Source organism: Phyllobates terribilis, unplaced genomic scaffold (assembly GCF_046119375.1).
Source record: "Phyllobates terribilis strain yellow unplaced genomic scaffold, ASM4611937v1 Scaffold_56__1_contigs__length_8794411, whole genome shotgun sequence".
Classification (NCBI taxonomy): domain Eukaryota; kingdom Metazoa; phylum Chordata; class Amphibia; order Anura; family Dendrobatidae; genus Phyllobates; species Phyllobates terribilis.
Genome location: NW_027362816.1, coordinates 8,674,829 through 8,694,622, shown reverse-complemented (window position 1 = coordinate 8,694,622; position 19,794 = coordinate 8,674,829). Strand labels below are relative to the sequence as shown.

The 19,794-nt window shown below is 45.5% G+C and overlaps 2 protein-coding genes across 2 annotated transcripts in view; both read left to right on the top strand.

Moving 5' to 3' along the window:
• LOC141192298 (oocyte zinc finger protein XlCOF29-like) overlaps positions 1 to 19,794 on the top strand; it is a 303,763-nt gene that overhangs the window by 38,551 nt on the left and 245,418 nt on the right. The gene's annotated exons all lie outside the window — the stretch shown is intronic.
• Positions 1 to 19,794, top strand: part of LOC141192248 (uncharacterized) — a 231,437-nt gene that overhangs the window by 89,099 nt on the left and 122,544 nt on the right. The window lies entirely within an intron of this gene.

Genomic DNA, 19,794 nt, shown 5'->3' with positions numbered 1-19,794 from the left:
TGTAATAATAATAATAGCAAATACCTCCAATTAGAAATGTGGTATAGTTCTCCTGATTTTCTTTGTCACTTACCCCATGTGCAGGGCATTGCAGTAGCTTAGGTATCCATGGGTATGACCACTAGCAACTAACTGTCACTATGTGAGTAGTAGTAACCTTGGATACCTAAGCTACTGCAATGCCCTGAACATGGGGTAAGCGACATAGCGAATCAGAAGAACTATACTACATTTCTATTTGGAGATATTTGCTTATATTATTATTATTACACCTACTACATATTGGGATAGTTTCTCAGAGATGCGAATACCCCATCTTACATGTTTTTATGGCGTATATTTTTCTCTGTTGCTTTAGATTGTAATGTAATAAAGCTTATTTTTAATCCTCCCTTTATCACCTCAAACGTTTCTGCCTGTATGTATTATGTTTGTCGCTTGGATGTTAGGGGTTCAGTACCATGGGATTTGTGAACAGATGGCTCAAGATTGGCTTAGGTCATAGTTTCATTATACTTTGATTTGTATGGAATTATGTATAGAGAAATGTTATAAAATATAAGGCATTGATATTGAAAAATATTAAAATCAGATTTATTCTTGGCAGATGACTGTGGTGTCAAACCAGATACCCATGAAAAGCGTGCCATTATTCCAGCTATACCTCCAGCCCTTCAGAGCAAAAATCAATCATCTGAGCCTTTTCAATCAGTCATCTATTTGGATTCATCACAGACTGTTAAGCAAAATGAAAGCCAGAGAAGGGATGTCGAACATCAAATAATTCCCACAGGGAAGAAACCATTTTCCTGTTCAGAATGTGAGAAATGTTTTGAACATAAATCTACATTGCTTACACATCAGAGAATTCACACAGGAGAAAAGCCGTTTTCATGTTCAGAATGTGGGAAATGTTTTAACCGTAAGTCAAATTTACATACACATTACAGAAGTCACACAGGGGAGAAGCCATATTCATGTTCAGAATGTGGGAAATGTTTTGAACATAAATCTAAATTGCTTACACATCAGAGAATTCACACAAGAGAAAAGCCGTTTTCATGTTCAGAATGTGGGAAATGTTTTATCCGGAGACAAGACCTTCTTAAACATCAACGAATTCACACAGGGGAGAAGCCATATTCATGTCCAGAATGTGGGAAATGTTTCAACCAGAAATCACATTTCCTTATGCATCAACGAATTCACACAGGAGAGAAGCCATATTCATGTTCAGAATGTGGGAAATGTTTTAGGCAGTGTCAGGGAACGCACCGGCAGGATCACACAATATCCCACCGCTGCCACCAATTTGTCAGGAACGGCACCAGGAGATCACACAATATCTCACCGTGCCGTCACGCTGTCCGTATTTCGTCTGGAGTCGCGAGCACGCGATCCAGACTACTCTCTACGTAGGTATCGGTAAGCGACCAGTGAGCATATGGAAACTGTGTTTAAAGCCCTCCATACGGTCACTGTCAGCTTCACGATAGCCCAATTATTAATATTCTCTGCCACCACCGGCCGAGTTTGAAATATAATACAGGCCTGGCCAGACCCCTGCGTTTTGGTAGCGTATATGGCTTCGGGGAAGGGAACGATTACAGAACAAAAGAAACAGAACTATTCAATTTTATATTTAATCCAAAAGGGAGGCAGTGTTTAAGAAAAATATATACACAAGGATGTAACAAAGGGGACATTAAAATACATAGGCAGTTGCATAAAATAAACAGGGTAAAAAGAAGACAACTTACTCTATACGATCGTGGAGACGATTCAATATAGGTGGAGGAGGGGGGCTCCCCGGTTGGAATATGCTGTTATTGAACAGGACCCGTTGCTTATAATTCATATCCCCCCTGGCAATGAGTCCTCCTGTCTTCTCCATAGACTCTTTTATACCTAAAGGAGATCGGGCCACACGCCCCTTGTGGTGACATCATGTGGGCCGGTCTCCAGCCTGTACATTTTTATTAGAAACGCTAACTTCTGCGATAACTCATCACCCATTGATCGCAGGAGCTTGCAGACTACGCCATTTTTTCCCTTATGATTTTATCTTTATTTTGATATCACACTTCGCATAGCTGCCGTCTGCCATTCTGGTGTTTTTGCGCTTCAGCTTCCTGATTTTGGTTACAGCCCTGGAAAAATACCTACACATTCCTGGGCTGATTTGGTCACTACCCATTTGGGTCGCGTTATTGCCGGACATATGGAACTCATAATATTTCATATCTAATATCGGAGCCAGTGCGTCTAGAAATTTCCCTTTGAGGCTCGGGAAGACCCTTCAACAGTTACACACAAATTAGTGCAAGCCTGCGTTTTAATTACCTCCTGTGTCTCTCAGGGACAAGATGCTTGCTTCCTAAGGAAGTTATAACACTCCTTGGCTGGCCGTGTTTGCATAAAGTATTTAACAGGCGTGCGTTATTTGGGGCTTTGTGCTGAGCAGAAGGGGAATAAGGGAGGGGGGTGAACATTTACGTCAGGCAGATATGGAAGAACATTTTCCTGACATTTATATTTTATAATATTCCTGACAGGCAGAAACCAGATCTTCATAAACATCAAAGAATTCACACAGGAGAGAAGCCATATTCATGTCCAGAATGTGGGAAATGTTTTAACTGTAAGTCAAATTTACATACACATTACAGAAGTCACACAGGGGAGAGGCCATATTCATGTTCAGAATGTGGGAAATGTTTCAACCAGAAATCACATTTCCTTATGCATCAACGAATTCACACAGGGGAGAGGCCATATTCATGTTCAGAATGTGGGAAATGTTTTAACCACATATCAGGTCTTCTTATACATCAAAGAATTCACACACGAGAGAAGTCATATTCATGTCCAGAATGTGGGAAATGTTATTCCCGGGAATCATATCTTCTTCATTATCTAAAAACTCATGTAGCAATATAGTAATTTCCTTGTTATTAAAATAATTTTGACAAATTTTACAAGAAAAAAAATCCAACAGTTACAGTCAAATTTTGGAAGAGAAAGAGAAACAATTTTTAGCACTAAAGGATGATTAGGAAATAGAGATGAGCGAATTTTCCATTAGTCCGTGTCATGAAAACCACTAACGGTGCCACCAATCCTGGACCTAAGGACGTGGGTACAGCGGAAGCCTCTGGCCTACAAGTGATTGCAAAGCAAACTTCACAGCACACTACATATGGACTGGGACACTGCTTGTTTGTGAGGTGCCAGGGTGTGGAGAAGCAGCAGCTTACCCACGGCTACTGCCTTAGGCACCATACACTGTCACCAGTCACGGTTTTACAACGCCAGCAAGTCGCCTTTACTTGGCAACACACTGGGACATATGCACATCCAGCTTTCCCAAGCTCCTGAGCAGTTCACTACTTTCACTCTGGCTACCTGGTAACACAACCAAGCTAATTTCTCTCTCGAGATTGTGGGTACGTTAAAGCAACGAAAAACAAATATATTAAATGTTAGATTTAATATCCAAAAGTAGCACAATGCTTAAAAAAGTTACAAATCGAGCAAAAACAAAAAGTCATACATAAAACAAACAGTCTAATAAAAAGAATGAATAAACCTTACATGACTGGACCATGAGGTTTCTTTGCGGGGAAGATGCCACCGAAAAGGTTGTGGTACTGAACGGCCATACGCATGTGGTTCTTCGGGATCTGACCTCGATATACGGTAGAAGAGATATTATAATAGGTCTCATCAGACCCTTCACTCCCCCTTCTGCTGAGGGAAGAAGGAGACGGCTTATAATATTTGATTCTAATCCAGTTTTAGCCCTCATTTCTGATGTGGGTCATATTTTTTCCAAGGAACATTCCATAGAAACAATATGGCTGTCATCTATACATACCACACATGAAAATTATCATAATTCGGGGAGATATTGCGCTCATGTGGATTGCCAGTTACCAAAACTTTTCCAATTTTACCCAAAGGTGCGAATCTGCTCCCCGATCATGGATATATCCATGGATTCTGTAAAACTAGAATTATAATATAAAAAACTTTAAAATATTGTTCTACATTCTCCCATCTACGCAGTACAGGCAGAATGACTGCACAAGATGAAAGCCCCAGCCTCTGCATTTAATACTCATGTGCCAGTGGAGCCATACAGGGACACATCTGATGGTCCCAGTAGTTATCCAACAGTGACAGCTACCTGTTCATTACTCTGTATACAGACTCCATGTCTGCTCTCCATCAGATAACCTGCTTCAATTAACTGTTCACAGCGGGTGGTGCAGGCAGTGATCAGATGCCCCCAGCCTTTGATCTGCATAACTCCATATATGACAGTCCAAATCAGCCCAAAAAAATGTTTTCTACCCAATTGATCAGTTAAAAATTGAAAATACTTCACACTCTCCATTTCCCTGTAAAAGACGTGTATGACACTCTAAGGTTTCCCAGGACTATATCCAAACCCTTTAAAGCAAAGCTAGCCTTAGTAATGTCAAAATGATGCTTTTTGCGTTACAGCCTATAATTGTCACTGGCAGATGACATGGCGCGTCTTACCTCTATATTACCCCATCCTTTACTAATAATATTACTGGGCCTGTCTCTGGTGTTTAAAGTGACACCTTATTATAAACTGATACCCAGAACTGAACTGCATATCCGAGATAAGGCTACACTAACACTTTGTAATGTAGTAGTGTTACGCTCCCGCGAGTTCATGCCTCTTTTAATACATGAGAATATCTTGTTGGCTTTAGAAGACACGGATTAATATTAAATTAGGTGATTTCATATGTGTTTTGCAAGTACAATCCAGATCCTTCTCTACCAGTGACTCTCCTAGTTTAACTCCCCTGAGCATACAATGACGGCCGATTATTATACCCAGATCCTTCTCTACAAGTATCTCTCTTAATTTAATTATCCTAAACATACGATGACTGCACATTATTACAATCAATCCTTCTCTACCAGTGACTCTCCTAGTTTAACTCCCCTGAGCATAAGATGACGGCAGATTATTATGCCCAGATCCTTCTCTACCAGTGACTCTCCTAGTTTAACTCCCCTGAGCATACAATGACGGCCGATTATTATACCCAGATCCTTCTCTACAAGTATCTCTCTTAATTTAATTATCCTAAACATACGATGACTGCACATTATTACAATCAATCCTTCTCTACCAGTGACTCTCCAAGTTTAATTACCCTAAATATACGATGACTGCACGTTATTACAAACAGATCCTCATCTACAAGTGATTTTCTAACACGGGACTCAGTAGTTTTACTGTTTTAATATAATTAATAAGTAAGTTTAATAGTGGACCCATCACTGAATCTTGGGGTGCACCTCTCATACTCAAGGCCCATTCATAGCACCAATTATTTACATGAGGGTTCATTCAGATGTCCATGCAAATTGGCTAGAAATCAGGATTGGCTCCAAACTAGACATTGTCAAATAAAAAGGTCTGAGAAAAATGTTTCAGGAAAATGTTTTTTTTTCTAAAAATCTCAACGTGAACACAGTCTTAATTTTTTATTAAAAGATTATTAGACAATTTTAGACAAACGTCTTTTAATGATTTGAGTGTTTTTGAAAAATACCAGCTTAGAGTGACTAGGAATATTTGTAATTGGAATATGATCTCGCTTACTAAAACACGGATGACCAGGAGGAATAAACTCTCCATTTCCCGAGACTAATAGACTAGAGGATTTCAGTCCTGGCCCTAGGAGGAGTGATCAGATACAATTCATCATAAATACTCCACTGCAGAGCTAGTAATATTTACGTTGGAATGTCAAAAGATATAGTCCCACCTGTTGAGGGTTCACCTATAAGCCGAGCTTCAAAAAAGTTCACATCTTAAGGCTGCGTGCCCACGTTGCGTATTACAAGCGTATATGCTGCTGAATTTCCGCAGAGTAAACGCATGTAAAACGCATGTATATCCGCACCCCATGGTCCCCAATGGCATTCCGCAATGTCAATGCCCATGCTGCGGATTTTTCCGCAGCGTATATGCTGCGGTCAAAAATCCGCAGCATGTTCATTAATTTTGCGTTTCCGCATGCGGATAGTACCCAAGTCTGGAGGAGAGGAGACTTTCATTCAGACCTGGGTACCATTGTACCTGTAAAAAAAAGAATAAAATAAAGTTTATACTTATCTTCTGATGTCTTCCCGGTGTTTTCCCGCCGTCGCGAGGTGTGTGAAGGACCTGCCACGTCATTGAGTCATGTGACCCATCACATGACTCAATGACGTCACCGAAGGTCCTGCACACAACAGCGTGAGCCGCTCAAGACTCCGGACGGGGCAGAGAATGCATCGGTAGGTGAGTATAAACTTTATTTTTTTATTTTTTACCATTCTGATTCTTTTTTTAACTATTACTGGTCACACTATATAAATCCATGCCGGTTGCATGGATTTATATAGTGTGAACAAGTTGTCAAGCACTTTCCAAGTGATGCTTGAAACACTTGGAGAAGTGCTTGATAACCCGCATGCGGAAATGCATGCAAAGACGCCTCACAAACGCTTGACAAACGCTTCTACCTGGCGGGAAAACCGCATGTAATATCCGCATGCGATTTTCCCGCCAGGGAGAAGCGTAAAAAATATGCTTCATTTCCGCAATGTGGGCACATAGCCTTACCATCATGGAAAATTAAATGTTAGGTGTCATGATTCCTCCCTTCAGAAGGTCAAGGGCATGGGCATGCTGAGATGTCAGTTTGTTGATAGACAGCTCAGTCATTCAATCGGGTGCAGGGGTGTCCTGAGCTGTCGGTACTTTGACAGCTCAGTCATCCAATCAGGAGACTAGGAGGTGCTGGGCTTTTTGCAGGTGTTCCATGTGGCTAATTAATTCCTTGCTACTTAGCCCAGCTCAGAACTCTGCCAATCGTAGCACTCGCTCAGTGGTGCTTTTTGCCTGAATTTCTGTGCGCTGTTCATTGATCTATTGCTGCCTAAATTTGGACCTAGTTCTGACCATCTGTTTGCTCAACCCCTTTGCTCTGATCCACTATTCTCCTGGTATTTTGACTTCGGACCCTTACCTGACTTTGCTTTTATCTTTTCCCTCATTCTTATTACATGCTCACTTGTCATCTGACCCCGAAATGTTTGACTATCCTGCCTCATGGATTGTCTGTTATAGTACGATTTCAGTTTCATTTTTTTTTCCTTGCCACCAATGGATCCAGCTTGTACTTTCTGATCAAGTGGAGAATCTGAACCAGATGGTCCAGGATCTGGCCAGGGTGCACCAGAAGCTAGAATCTTTACAGTCCCAACTACAAGGTCAGTTTACTAGTACAATGGGTGCTTCTCAAAGCTCTTCGCTAGTGACTGTATGTAGCATCGGCGTCTCTGCCGGGCAGAGACGGCGTTCCCCTCACCGCCGCGGTTCAGGTCCGGCATCTTTCTGCTCCCTTGCTGCTGTGGTGCGCACCGCGCGCAGCTCCCCGGGCACTGTGCTTAGGGCCCGCGCGCGCTCCCTCCCTCTTAAAGGGGCCACGCGCGCAGTCATAGAGTCCCCGGCCAATGGCCGGAGGACTTCTCCTATATAAGGCATCTACTCCAAAATGGAGGTGCCTGTGCAAGGTTGTTGTTCCGTGTGCTAACACTTGCTGTAGCCCTCAGGTCCCGCTGCTTTTCTGTCCTGCCTGCCAGTCTGTCTATCAGTCCAGCCCGCCAGCCTGTCTAACAGTTCTGTCCTCCTGTCTGTCTACAGTCATACCCGCCAGCCTGCTTACCTGGAGTTCCTGTCTGTTACCTGTTGTGTCCGCCAGCCTGCTTACCTGGAGCACCTGCCTGTAACCTGCTGTGCCCGCTAGCCACCCTACCTGGAGCACCTGCCTGTAACCTGCCGTGCCCGCCAGTCTGTCTTCCCGGAGCACCTGCCTATTATCTGACGTGCCCGCCTGCTTGCCTACCTGGAGCACCTGCCTGGCTATCTGCCGTACCAGCCTGCTTATCCACCCGGACCACCCGTCAGCCTTCCTGCCGTGCTCATCCGCTGTACTGGTCAGCTCCTGTCATCTGACCCGTGGGAGTCACCTGCTCTCACACAAGGTCAGTCCCAGAGTGGCACCTGGTCCTCCTGCCCGGTTCCTCCCAGGGTCACGGACTCGACTGAGCCGCCGTGTGACCTGGGTCGGTCCGAGTAGGCACTTAGTTACGCCCCTCTGGTCCCTCCCGCAGCACAGAGGTTCCACCACCCGGACCCGTAACCTTGTAGTTATGACTTCTGTACCCTCTGATGTGCACTTGATCTCTCCCGAACCAATGGTGGCAGTTCTGGATACATTTTCGGGGGAGAAAGCAGTTTAGGGTCTTCAGGCAGAGCTGCAGATTGTTTATTAAGTTACGACCCCAGTCTTCAGGGAATGAGTCAGCGGGTAGAAATAATTATGTCCCTGCTGTGGGGGGGGGGCCCAGATTTGGGCATTTCCTTGTCCTCACAAGCAACAGAACAATGTTTTGTTGACACCTTAAGGATAATTATGATGACCCTGGTAGGGTCCAGGTCGGAGAGGCAGAGATCATGAACCTGACACATGGGGGCTGCACTGCTGAGTACTATAATTTCAAGTTCTGGCAATGGTCCTCTGTGTAATGATGCTGCTCTCAGGTGCCAGTTCTACAGAGGTCTTTCTGATACACTTAAGGACGCTCTGGCTCTGCATACTCCACCTTGCTCCTTGGGGGAGGCCATGACCCAGGCCATTCGTATGCATCCAATAATTCGGGAAAGATGTCGTAAGCAACAGAGGGTTTCGGTCATTCCTCCAGAGTCCATCCGCTTACCTGAGGCGGAACCTATGGAGGTTGGAGCTTCCAGCTCTCGGGCCGTTGAGAGGAGATGTCGGCTTGTTCTCGGACCAACAGAAGATACAGATAGAAAGATTTAATGGAGACAGCACCGACCTCCACCTGCAGAGCCGCCACCACATACCTCCACCTGCAGAGCCGCCACCACATATATGGCTGCTCTGTGCGCACAGGAGCTGTGATGAGGTCACAGGAGGGGAGGAGTCAGGGGTCACATGATCAGGGGCCTCAGTGGATGCAGGACTCTGCTGTGCTGGTTGTCATGGTGCTGGATGAGCTGAAGTTTATGTGTGGAGTCAGGAGGGGTTTACAGTGTGGATGTAGCAGAGCCGCGTGTGTACGAGGTGTACGGAGCGGAGCCGCGTGTGTACGAGGTGTACGGAGCGGAGCCTTGTGTATACGAGGTGTACGGAGCGGAGCCTTGTGTATACGAGGTGTACGGAGCGGAGCCGCATGTGTACAAGGTGTACGGAGCGGAGCCTTGTGTATACGAGGTGTACGGAGCGGAGCCGCATGTGTACGAGGTGTACGGAGCGGAGCCGCGCATGTACGAGGTGTACGGAGCGGAGCCGCGCATGTACGAGGTGTACAGAGCGGAGCCGCGCGTGTACGAGGCGTGCGGAGCCGCGCGTGTACGAGGTGTACGGAGCGGAGCCTTGTGTGTACGAGGTGTACGGAGCGGAGCCTTGTGTGTACGAGGTGTACGGAGCGGAGCCTTGTGTGTACGAGGTGTACGGAGCGGAGCCTTGTGTGTACGAGGTGTACGGAGCAGAGCCTTGTGTGTACGAGGTGTACGGAGCAGAGCCTTGTGTGTACGAGGTGTACGGAGCAGAGCCTTGTGTGTACGAGGTGTACAGAGCGGAGCCTTGTGTATACGAGGTGTACGGAGCGGAGCCGCATGTGTACGAGGTGTACGGAGCGGAGCCTTGTGTGTACAAGGTGTACGGAGCGGAGCCTTGTGTGTACGAGGTGTACGGAGCGGAGCCTTGTGTGTACGAGGTGTACGGAGCGGAGCCTTGTGTATACAAGGTCTACGGAGCGGAGCCTTGTGTATACGAGATCTACGGAGCGGAGCCTTGTGTATACGAGGTGTACGGAGCGGAGCCGCATGTGTACGAGGTGTACGGAGCGGAGCCGCGCATGTACGAGGCGTACGGAGCGGAGCCGCGCGTGTACGAGGCGTATGGAGCGGAGCCGCGTGTGTACGAGGCGTACGGAGCGGAGCCGCGCGTGTACGAGGCGTACGGAGCGGAGCCGCGCGTGTACGAGGCGTACGGAGCGGAGCCGCGCGTGTACGAGGCGTACGGAGCGGAGCCGGGCGTGTACGAGGCGTACGGAGCGGAGCCGGGCGTGTACGAGGCGTACGGAGCGGAGCCGGGCGTGTACGAGGCGTACGGAGCGGAGCCGGGCGTGTACGAGGCGTACGGAGCGGAGCCGCGTGTGTACGAGGCGTGCGGAGCTGAGTGTGTACGAGGCGTACGGAGCGGAGCCGCGTGTGTTTATATTCTGTCTGTCCAAAACATGGATAGAACATGAACGTGAAAAGCAGAGGTGTGAACGAGGCCTAGGACTGACACTGCGCCTCCTTTATTTCATCCATGCTGAGCTCTTCATTGAGGCTGTGGAGACGATGGGACAGATTTATCGCAGGTTCATGCTGTTTGATCTATGTGCACGTGTTTAGACTAAGTTTACACAAACCACTAGGTGGCGCTTCCTCTGTGCCAGGAATGTGTGCTTCCGTTTTGCAGCATTTTTCAATGCGCGGTGCCTCGCTCTAGACCACGCCCCTTTCCAGTAAGGCGACGCCCAGTTGTTGCAGAATGTCCTGAATAAGGTATAAATGATGAAACAAGTTGATCACATTGGCGGCTTCTGTTGAATAAAATGAGAGAGTCGTAGCTGTGGAATATTGTACAATGGATAATACAAAAAAAATAGGACTCGCACAACTTTAGTATTTAATTAATCCTCTATGTGGCCAATATACTAACATACTAATACTCGATGTGTCAGCGCACTGCGACTACTGATTACATGAACTCCAATATTGCTGTAAACATTAGGTGCTTCGTTAGCGTTTTTTGATCAACAAGCACAAAGCCTCCAACCACGTCAAGGTGACCTTTTAATATGAATGGTCCCTAACAACTATATGTCCTACCTCTCTATGTGCCAAACCTTGTGTTGGAAAGATAGGTGGATAAGGGTGTTGAGCCCTGGAGGGGGCCATAGTGTGCTGACTAGTGATGAGCGAGTATGTTCGGTTAACCCTTTCGGCGAGTATGCTCGGGCGAATAACCGAGTATTTTCAGCGTACTCGGTGATATGTTTGAATCACTCCCGTGTGCATGATTTGCGACTGTTTGACAGCTTTAATAAATGTAAGGAATGCTTGTTTCTTAAGCATTAGTGCGCTTCTGGTCGGCTCTTCTGTTTACTTGCCCCTGTATCATCAAATGATGCACAACACACTTACGGTAGTCTATAGTCGCCCCAATCATTTTGATGATGGCTCCTTCGCAATTTAGTGCAACCTCTTGAAGTGAGCTGGGTGTAAGTTAACTTTAGGAGCACGGTCTGGTCATTTTACACATTTTCGTGGATTAAACACTTTTGACTGTGCCAGGAAAGTTCTGATGTTACTTATCAATTACTTTTGTAAAGCCGCCTCTTCAGAGAGGAAGAGGACTAGAGCTCTAGCTCCACAATTTCCCAGAAGAGCATGCATGGCTTATAAGTCTCCTCACTCTGACATGCCAGGCTTGGCTTGTCACTCTCCACAAGCAGAAATGTTATCCCGTAGACATGTTTTGTAAAGCTGAAAAGCCCAACCACATCTGCCATTGTTGTATGAGCTTGTATCGTACCGTCCATACTCCGTGAATATTATATGCCTTACAGAATACATGTCTAACTCTGGCTTGTGGGCCAAATCTGGCCCGCAGGGTTGTTATATTTGGCCCGCAATACCAGAACCGCCACCCCCATGTGGGGCTATTATTTGTATGGAGAACTAGGTGGGGCCCATCATACTGTATACTGGTTGACCCGTGACTTAGTCCAAGTTTTTCATTTTGACCCTCTGTGTGTTGGAGCTTGATATCCCTGCCTTACAGCAATGTTCTCAGGATTATATACACTGCTCAAAAAAATAAAGGGAACACTCAAACATCTCATCCTAGATATGAATGAATGAAATATTCTCATTGAATACTTTGTTCTGTACAAAGTTGAATGTTATGACAACAAAATCACACAAAAATCATCAATGGAAATCAAATTTATTAACCAATGGAGGCCCGGATTTTGAGTCACCCCCAAAATTAAAGTGGAAAAACACACTACAGGCTGATCCAACTTTGATGTAATATCCTTAAAACAAGTCAAAATGAGGCTCAGTATTGTGTGTGGACTTCACGTGCCTGTATGACCTCCCTACAACGCCTGGGCATGCTCCTGATGAGGTTGCGGATGGTCTCCTGTGGGATCTCCTCCCAGACCTGGACTAAAGCATCCGCCAACTCCTGGACAGTCTGGTGCAAGGTGACATTGGTGGATGGAGCGAGACATGATGTCCCAGATGTGCACATCGGATTCAGGTCTGGGGAACGGGCGGACCAGTCCATAGCTTCAATGCCTTCATCTTGCAGGAACTGCTGACACACTCCAGCCATATGAGGTCTGGCATTGTCCTGCATTAGGAGGAACCCAGGGCCAACCGCACCAGCATATGGTCTCACAAGGGGTCTGAGGATCTCATCTCGGTACCTAATCGCAGTCTGGCGAGCACATAGAGGACTGTGCGGCCCTCCAAAGAAATGCCACCCCACACCATTACTGACCCACTGACAAACCGGTCATGCTGATGTTGCAGGCAGCAGATCGCTCTCCACGGCGTCTCCAGACTCTGTCACGTCTGTCACATGTGCTCAGTGTGGACCTGCTTTCATCTGTGAAGAGCACAGGGCGCCAGTGGCGACTTTGCCAATCCTGGTGTTCTGTGGCAAATGTCAAGCGTCATGCACGGTGTTGGGCTGTGAGCACCACCCCCATCTGTGGACTTCGGGCCCTCATACCACTCTCATGGAGTCGGTTTCTAACCGTTTGTGCAGACACATGCCACAGCTCGCACTGATGTGCCATCCTGGATGAACTGCACTACCTGAGCAACTTCTGTGGGTTGTACTGTAGACACCGCCTCATGCTACTGTACCTCTAGGGGTGAGAGCAACGGCAAAATGAAAAAGTGACCAAAACAACAGCCCAAAAGGCTGAGAACAGAGAAATAGTCTGTGGTCACCACTTGCTGAACCACTCCTTTATAGGGGTATCTTGCTAATTGCCTATCATTTCTACCAGTTGTCTGTTACATTTGCACAACAGCAGGAGAAATTGATTCACAATCAGTGTTGCTTCATAACTGGACAGGTAGATTTCACAGAAGTGTGATTGACTTGGGAGTTACATTGTGTTGTTTAAGTGTTCCCTTTATTTTTTTTGAGCAGTGTACTTTGCCAAACTGTCTTTATCTGGTAATACACATCACAAGAAGGGGTTAAAACAATAAGAGCCCCAGTTTGTTTTCTTGAACCATATACCTTCCATAATAAAACCTTCAGATAAGCTTTAGTGGATCTCCTGAAATGACTCTGATAGAGGACTCAAACCTGCACTATGTCTACAAGACTGAAGAATGTTCAAGTTACCTCTGTGTCAAAAGAACTGGGGTCAATATGGAGAGTTGTGTCCAGTATAGCTGCATTTAATCTGTAGTAGTCACTACAAATTACTTGTGAGGCCACATCTAGAATGTGGGATCCAGTTTTGGGCTTCACATTTTAAAACAGTTATTCGGAAGTTAGAGTCAGTTCAGAGGCAGCAGCTAGATTATTACAAGGGACGGAGACTTCTCATATGTTGAGAGGTTGGAAAAGTTTGGGCTTTTTTAGCTTAGAAAAACGAAGCCTCAGAGGAGATCTCACTTATATGTATAAATACATGTGAGATCAATACAAAGGACTTGTGTAATGGGATGGGTGGTGGAGCTACTGTGCCGTGGTGCAAGGAGAGACTCGGGAAAATAACTAGGGACCTCATGAAATTCAACTTCGGATGTACAGCGGCTTGACTACTCCATGACCCAAGGAGGGGCGAGGAAGGTGGACCAGGTGCTAATCCGGGTCTGACCTCGGGAAGATAGCAACTGACCCCCAAGGGACAGGAGGCAGGAACAGGCGGGCACGGCTGGTAGACTGGCAGGTGGGCACGGTTGGTAGACAGGCTGACGGACAGGCAGGTAAATGGAGATACATGCACTGGGACCTGAGAACTAACAAGAGTGTTTAGCAAACAAATTTACAACGTTGCACAGGCACCTCCATGTTGGAGGAGGTGCCTTAAGTAGTTTATTTTATTTATTTTACTCACTTACATAGCGCCATTAATTCCACAGCGTTTTACAGACATTATGGGCACTGTCCCCATTGGGGCTCACAATCTACATTCCCTATGATTATGTCTTTTGGAGTATGTGAGGAAACCGGAGAACCAGGAGGAAACCCACACAAACTCCTTGCAGATGTTGTCTTTTTAGTGTAATCCAACCATTGGCCAGGGACATTCAGCATGGCGTGCGGCCCCTTAAGAGGCAGGAAGTGCGCGTGCCCCCCCAAGCACAGTACTCGGGGATCTGTTAGTTGTGCGTGTACCCCGGGCAGTGTCAGTGTGTAAGGAGGACGGAGGAGTGGAACACTCTTAGCGGGGGCTGTGGCAGTAAGGGGGTCGGCGTCTCTGCCACAGGAGAGGGGCAGGAGGCAGAGACGCAGGCGCTACAACTTGCACATGACTTATTCCTTCCAAGAACCAGGGGCACTCATTACGTTTGGAGGAGAGGAGATTCCGGCAGCTAAATAGGAAAGGGTTCTTTACAGTTAGAGCAGTCAGACTGTGGAATGCCGACCACAAGAGGTAGTAATGGCAGACACTAGAACAGTTTTTAAAAAATGGCTGGATGTTTTTATCACAACAAATGGCATTGTGGGTTTTAAATAATCTAGCGATAGAGAACGTATAACTGGTGGAGGAAGGTTGACCTTGATGGACCGGAGTCTTTATTCTAACAATCTATATAACACCAGCTACTTAAGCTCGGCTACTATTCTTTGCGGCCACTGCAGCTCAGCTCCATTGCAGTGACTGACAGAGGGCGGAAATGTAGAGGGAGAAATTGTGCGAATGCCTGTACAGGTTGAATAAACTTGTTCATAAAATCTGTTATGGCAATCTGCCAACAGCAGGGGGTGCCATTGCGCCCAGGCGTTGTGATGGGAGGGAATAAAGGAGACCACAACCCGGTGATGCTCAGCAAGAGTCCCTCACTCTGGGAGGGTCAAGAGTATATTTTTATAGGTTTTCCAAGGGGGTTTCCAGAACTGGGGCCCCTCTACAAAGACACTCAATTGTCTAATTAATCCAGTAGTCTTACTTAATTGGTTATACCCAGTTATGCAACATTACATCTATTACTTATCTACTTTAACATAATACTCTTGGCAGGTGGCCATCATCATCTCAAGTTCACTTTAAGCAAAGTCATTCTTGTTCTTAAAGTTATATGAAGCTCTCAACCGCCATCTTGGATATCTGTATGTCGCAGCAGAAATTCTTCTTAGCACAAAGTCTTATATAATTCAAACACATCACACAATTAATATAAGAATCTGTTCCTTCACAAAATCCTTGCGAAAAGCGCGATATCCATTGAAGATGTTGATTATGGTTAAGTGAATCAGCTGCTCAGTGGAACTCTCTCTCATAGTAATGGTTATCTCATTCAGTTGAGTAGGATGGTACGTCAAGAGGAGGCAAGAACATATACAAGAGAGCAGAAAGTAGTCATAGCTAAGATTGTAACTTTCATTACTGATGCTTTGCAGAGGTGAAATCTAGTACCATTGGATGAGAGACTTGGGGAGGAAACCTGAATCAAATTAATTTGGAATGGAAAATCTGTGAATCTGAGAAGGAAGTTGGCAAAATTCTGCTTTGACTTCCACATAAAGACAGCTATTTATGAAGTGCAACCAAAAGAGTCATTCCACATACAGTTCCTGATGGTTTAATGGGAATGACTCCAAAACATTTACTAGGTGTCCATCATTTTTGAAGGTTGGTACTGTAAAATCTTTGGAAGTGCACCCCAGCCACCACCATGCTTCACCGTAGGCAGGGTGTTCTTTTTAGCATTTGCTTCATTCATCCTCTTTCAATAATACTTTTATCCATAGGCCTGAAAATGTTCTGTTTTGTTTCATCGCTCGACAGGACAGAATCCCAAAATTCCTGTGACTTATTGACATGATTTTGACACTATTAGAGCTGACAACTCTGGTCAGTGAAGGTGTACTTCTTGGAGATGGGTCATGTTTCCTTCAAGTCCAGGTAATGTAGTCAGTGTTCCTGGGACTTTGAATGTTTTTAGAGTTACAGCTGGAAGCAGTCTTTACAAGTTCAATATCTTTGCAATTCTTTTGTATTCTTTTCCTTGTTTCCACTAAGCAATGGTCTCTTCACAACTTTTTCAACCACTCTCGAGAACACAAGAATATTAATGAACCAAAGGGAGTTAACCATAAAGACTGGGCTAAGATTCCTCAGGAATGAGGCAAAACCGATGTCTGGGTATGTGGGTATGTAGCAATGTTTACAGCTGGTGATAACTGCCATAATGATAATAATTTTTATTTTTATAGCGCCAACATATTCTGCAGCACTTTACAATTTTAGGGGGACTTATACAGACAATACAGACGTTACAAAATAAGCATAACTCATATCAAAAGGAGTGAGGGCCCTGCTCGCAAGCTTACAGTCTATGAGGACATAGGGGGGGCACAAAAGGTATCATGTACATATGTTATATAATATAGCCATAATATACTAAATAGGGTATGTACATAACACTACATGAACTGTTCGCCAGTCAGTACGTGTACATTACAGACTATTATGTGCATGAATGGTATGAATTTGAAGAAAATTTTAATATGGGCTAAACTAGGACAGTTAGATAAGTATGTTAAGGCGATAGGCCAGTCTAAAGAAATGGGTTTTTAGGGCACGCTTAAAACTGTGGGTATTGGGAATTAATCGAACTGTCCTGAGTAGTGCATTCCAAAGAATTGGCGCAACACATGAGAAATCTTGGAGACGAGAGTGGGAAGTTCGGAGGATTTTAGTTTAAAGTCATTGGCAGAACAGAGGGCATGGGTAGGGTGGTGACTGCGATGAGGGAGGAGATGTAGGGCGGTGCTGAAGCATGGAGCGCTTTGTGAGTAAGCGTGATAAGTTTATATTGAACTCTGTATTGGATGGGCATAGGGAACAGGCATCGGTGTAGCGGTTGGAGAGGAATATGATCCTGGCTGTTGCATTAAGGACGGATTGGAGATGGGAAAGTTTAGAAAGAGGGAGACCGATTAGTAAAAAAGTTGCAGTAGTCCAGGCGAGAATGAATAAGAGCTACAGTAAGAGTTTTTGCCGAGTCAAAGGTAAGAAAAGTTATGAGTCTAGAGATGTTTTTGAGGTGTAGATGACATGAACGAATGAGTGATTTGATGTGAGGAACGAAGGAAAAATCTGAATCAAACATGACCCCAAGACAGCGGGCATGTTGCTGGGAGTAAAGGTAGAGCCACAAACGGAAATAGCAATAAAGGGCACAGGTAGGTTAGTGGAGGGAGGAAATACAAGTAGTTCAGTTTTTGGCAGATTCAGTTTTAGATAGAGGGAGGACATACTGTTAGAGACAGCGGAAAGACAATCACTGGTCTTTTGTAATAATGCAGGGGTGATATCTGGAGCAGAGGTTTATAATTGGGTGTCATCAGCATAGAGATGGTACTGAAAATCAAATCTGCTGATTATTTGTCCAATAGGAGCAGTGTATAAGGAGAAAAGAAGGGGGCCTAGGACTGATCCTTGAGGAACACCGACAGTAAGGGGAAGGAGAGAGGAGGAGGAGCCGGCAAAAGATACAGTGAAGGAGCGGTCAGAGAGGTAGGAGAACCAGGAGAGAACAGTGTCGTTGAGGCCAATAGTGAGGAGCATAGTGAGCAGGAGCTGGCGATCCACAGTGTTGAATGCTGCAAAGAGATCCAGGAGAATCAGCAGGGAGTAGTGGCCATTAGATTTAGCTGTTAGTAGATCATTAGAGACTTTAGGGAGTGCAGTTTCAGTAGAGTCTAAAGAGCGGAAACCAGATTGGTAAGGGTCAAGAAGAGAGTTATCTGAGAGATAGCGGATTAGACGGGAGTGGACCAGGCATTCCAGGAGTTTAGAGATAAAGGGAAGATTGGAAACAGGTCTGTAGTTAGCAGCGCAGTTCTGGTCAAGGGATAGTTTTTTAAGTAATAGATGTATGCTGGCGTGTTTAAAAGAGGAGGGGAAAAATACCAGATGAGAGGGAGAGGTTGAATATTTTAGGTAGGTGAGTGGTGACAGCTGGAGAAAGGGACTGAAGAAGATGTGAGGGAATAGGGTCACTGGTGCAGGTGGTAGGGCCAGAAGATACAAGGAGCCTGGTCACTTCTTCCGTGACTGCATCTTGCTCATTTTCTGACTTTGAACCAATGTTGGAGGGAGGAGCATGCATAACATTTGGGGATTGGGAGAAAATTTCCTATCGGATATGGTCAAATTTTTCTTTGAAATAATTGGCCAGATTTTCAGCGCTGAGGTCGGTGGTCGAGGCCTGTGCTGTTTGATTAAGGAGAGAATGAAAAGTGTCATAGAGGTGTTCAGGATTATTGGACAATAAGATGATTAAGTTGTTAAAGTTGGTTTGTTTGGAGAGGTGAAGGGCGGAGTTATATGTTTTAAGCATAAATTCATAATGGATGAAATCTTCGGCCAGGTTAGATTTTCAACACAGCCGTTCAGCGCACCTGGAGCACCGCTAGAGAAAACGTGTTTGCGGCGTGTGCCAGGGTTGTTGCCATCTATGCCGAGTTGTTCTAAGTGTAGGAGGTGCGGCTTCATCCAGGGCGCATTACAATATTTCGTTATAGTGCTTCAGTGCAGGGTCAGGACATGAGAGGGAGGAGATTGGGGCCAATGATGATTGCAACGTTTTCATAAATCTCTGGGTGTTAATGGCGCATATATTTCTATAAGTGTGGAAAGTGGGGGTGTCATGAGTGGGGTTACAGTTCTTGACAGATAATGAAAGAAGGTTGTGGTTAGAGAGCGGAAGAGGAGAGTTAATAAAGTCATGTACTGAGCATAGCCGGGAGAAGATCAGGTCCAGTGTGTTCCCGTCTTCATGTGTAGGAGAATTAGTAAGTTGTGAAAGGCCGAAGTAAAAGGTTAGCGATAAAAGATGAGCGAAAGATGGGGAAAGGGGATCGCCAATTGGGATGTTAAAGTCCCCCACAATGAGAGTGGGGATGTCACAAGATAGAAAATTTGGAAGCCAAGTGGAAAAGTGATCCAGAAACTGATGGGAGGTGCCCGGAGGGTGATACATACATGCCAGTCACAGGGAGAAAGGCCGGTAGAGTCTGACAGTCTGGACCTCAAAAAGAAGGGAAGATAAGGGAGGGGTACTGGGGGGAAAAAGTGCATTTTGTTGAAAGGAGCAGACCAACACCTCCGCCTGATCTGTTGTTAGTTCTCGGGGTATGAGAGAAGTGTAGGCCACCATATGAGAGAGAGCAGCAGCGGCGGTGGTATCCGACTACTGGATCCATGTTTCAGTGAGAACAAGAAGGTTGAGGGAATTGAGAGGAAAAAGTCATGGATGTAGGAGAGTTTATTACATGCTGACTGCACATTTCAAAGGGCACAATTGAAAGAGACAGAAGGCATGCAAGGAATATTAATGAGGTTAGCAGGGTTTCTGAATGTAGCAGGGAAAGGGTTCTACTAAGTACTCAAGATGCAGCTCAT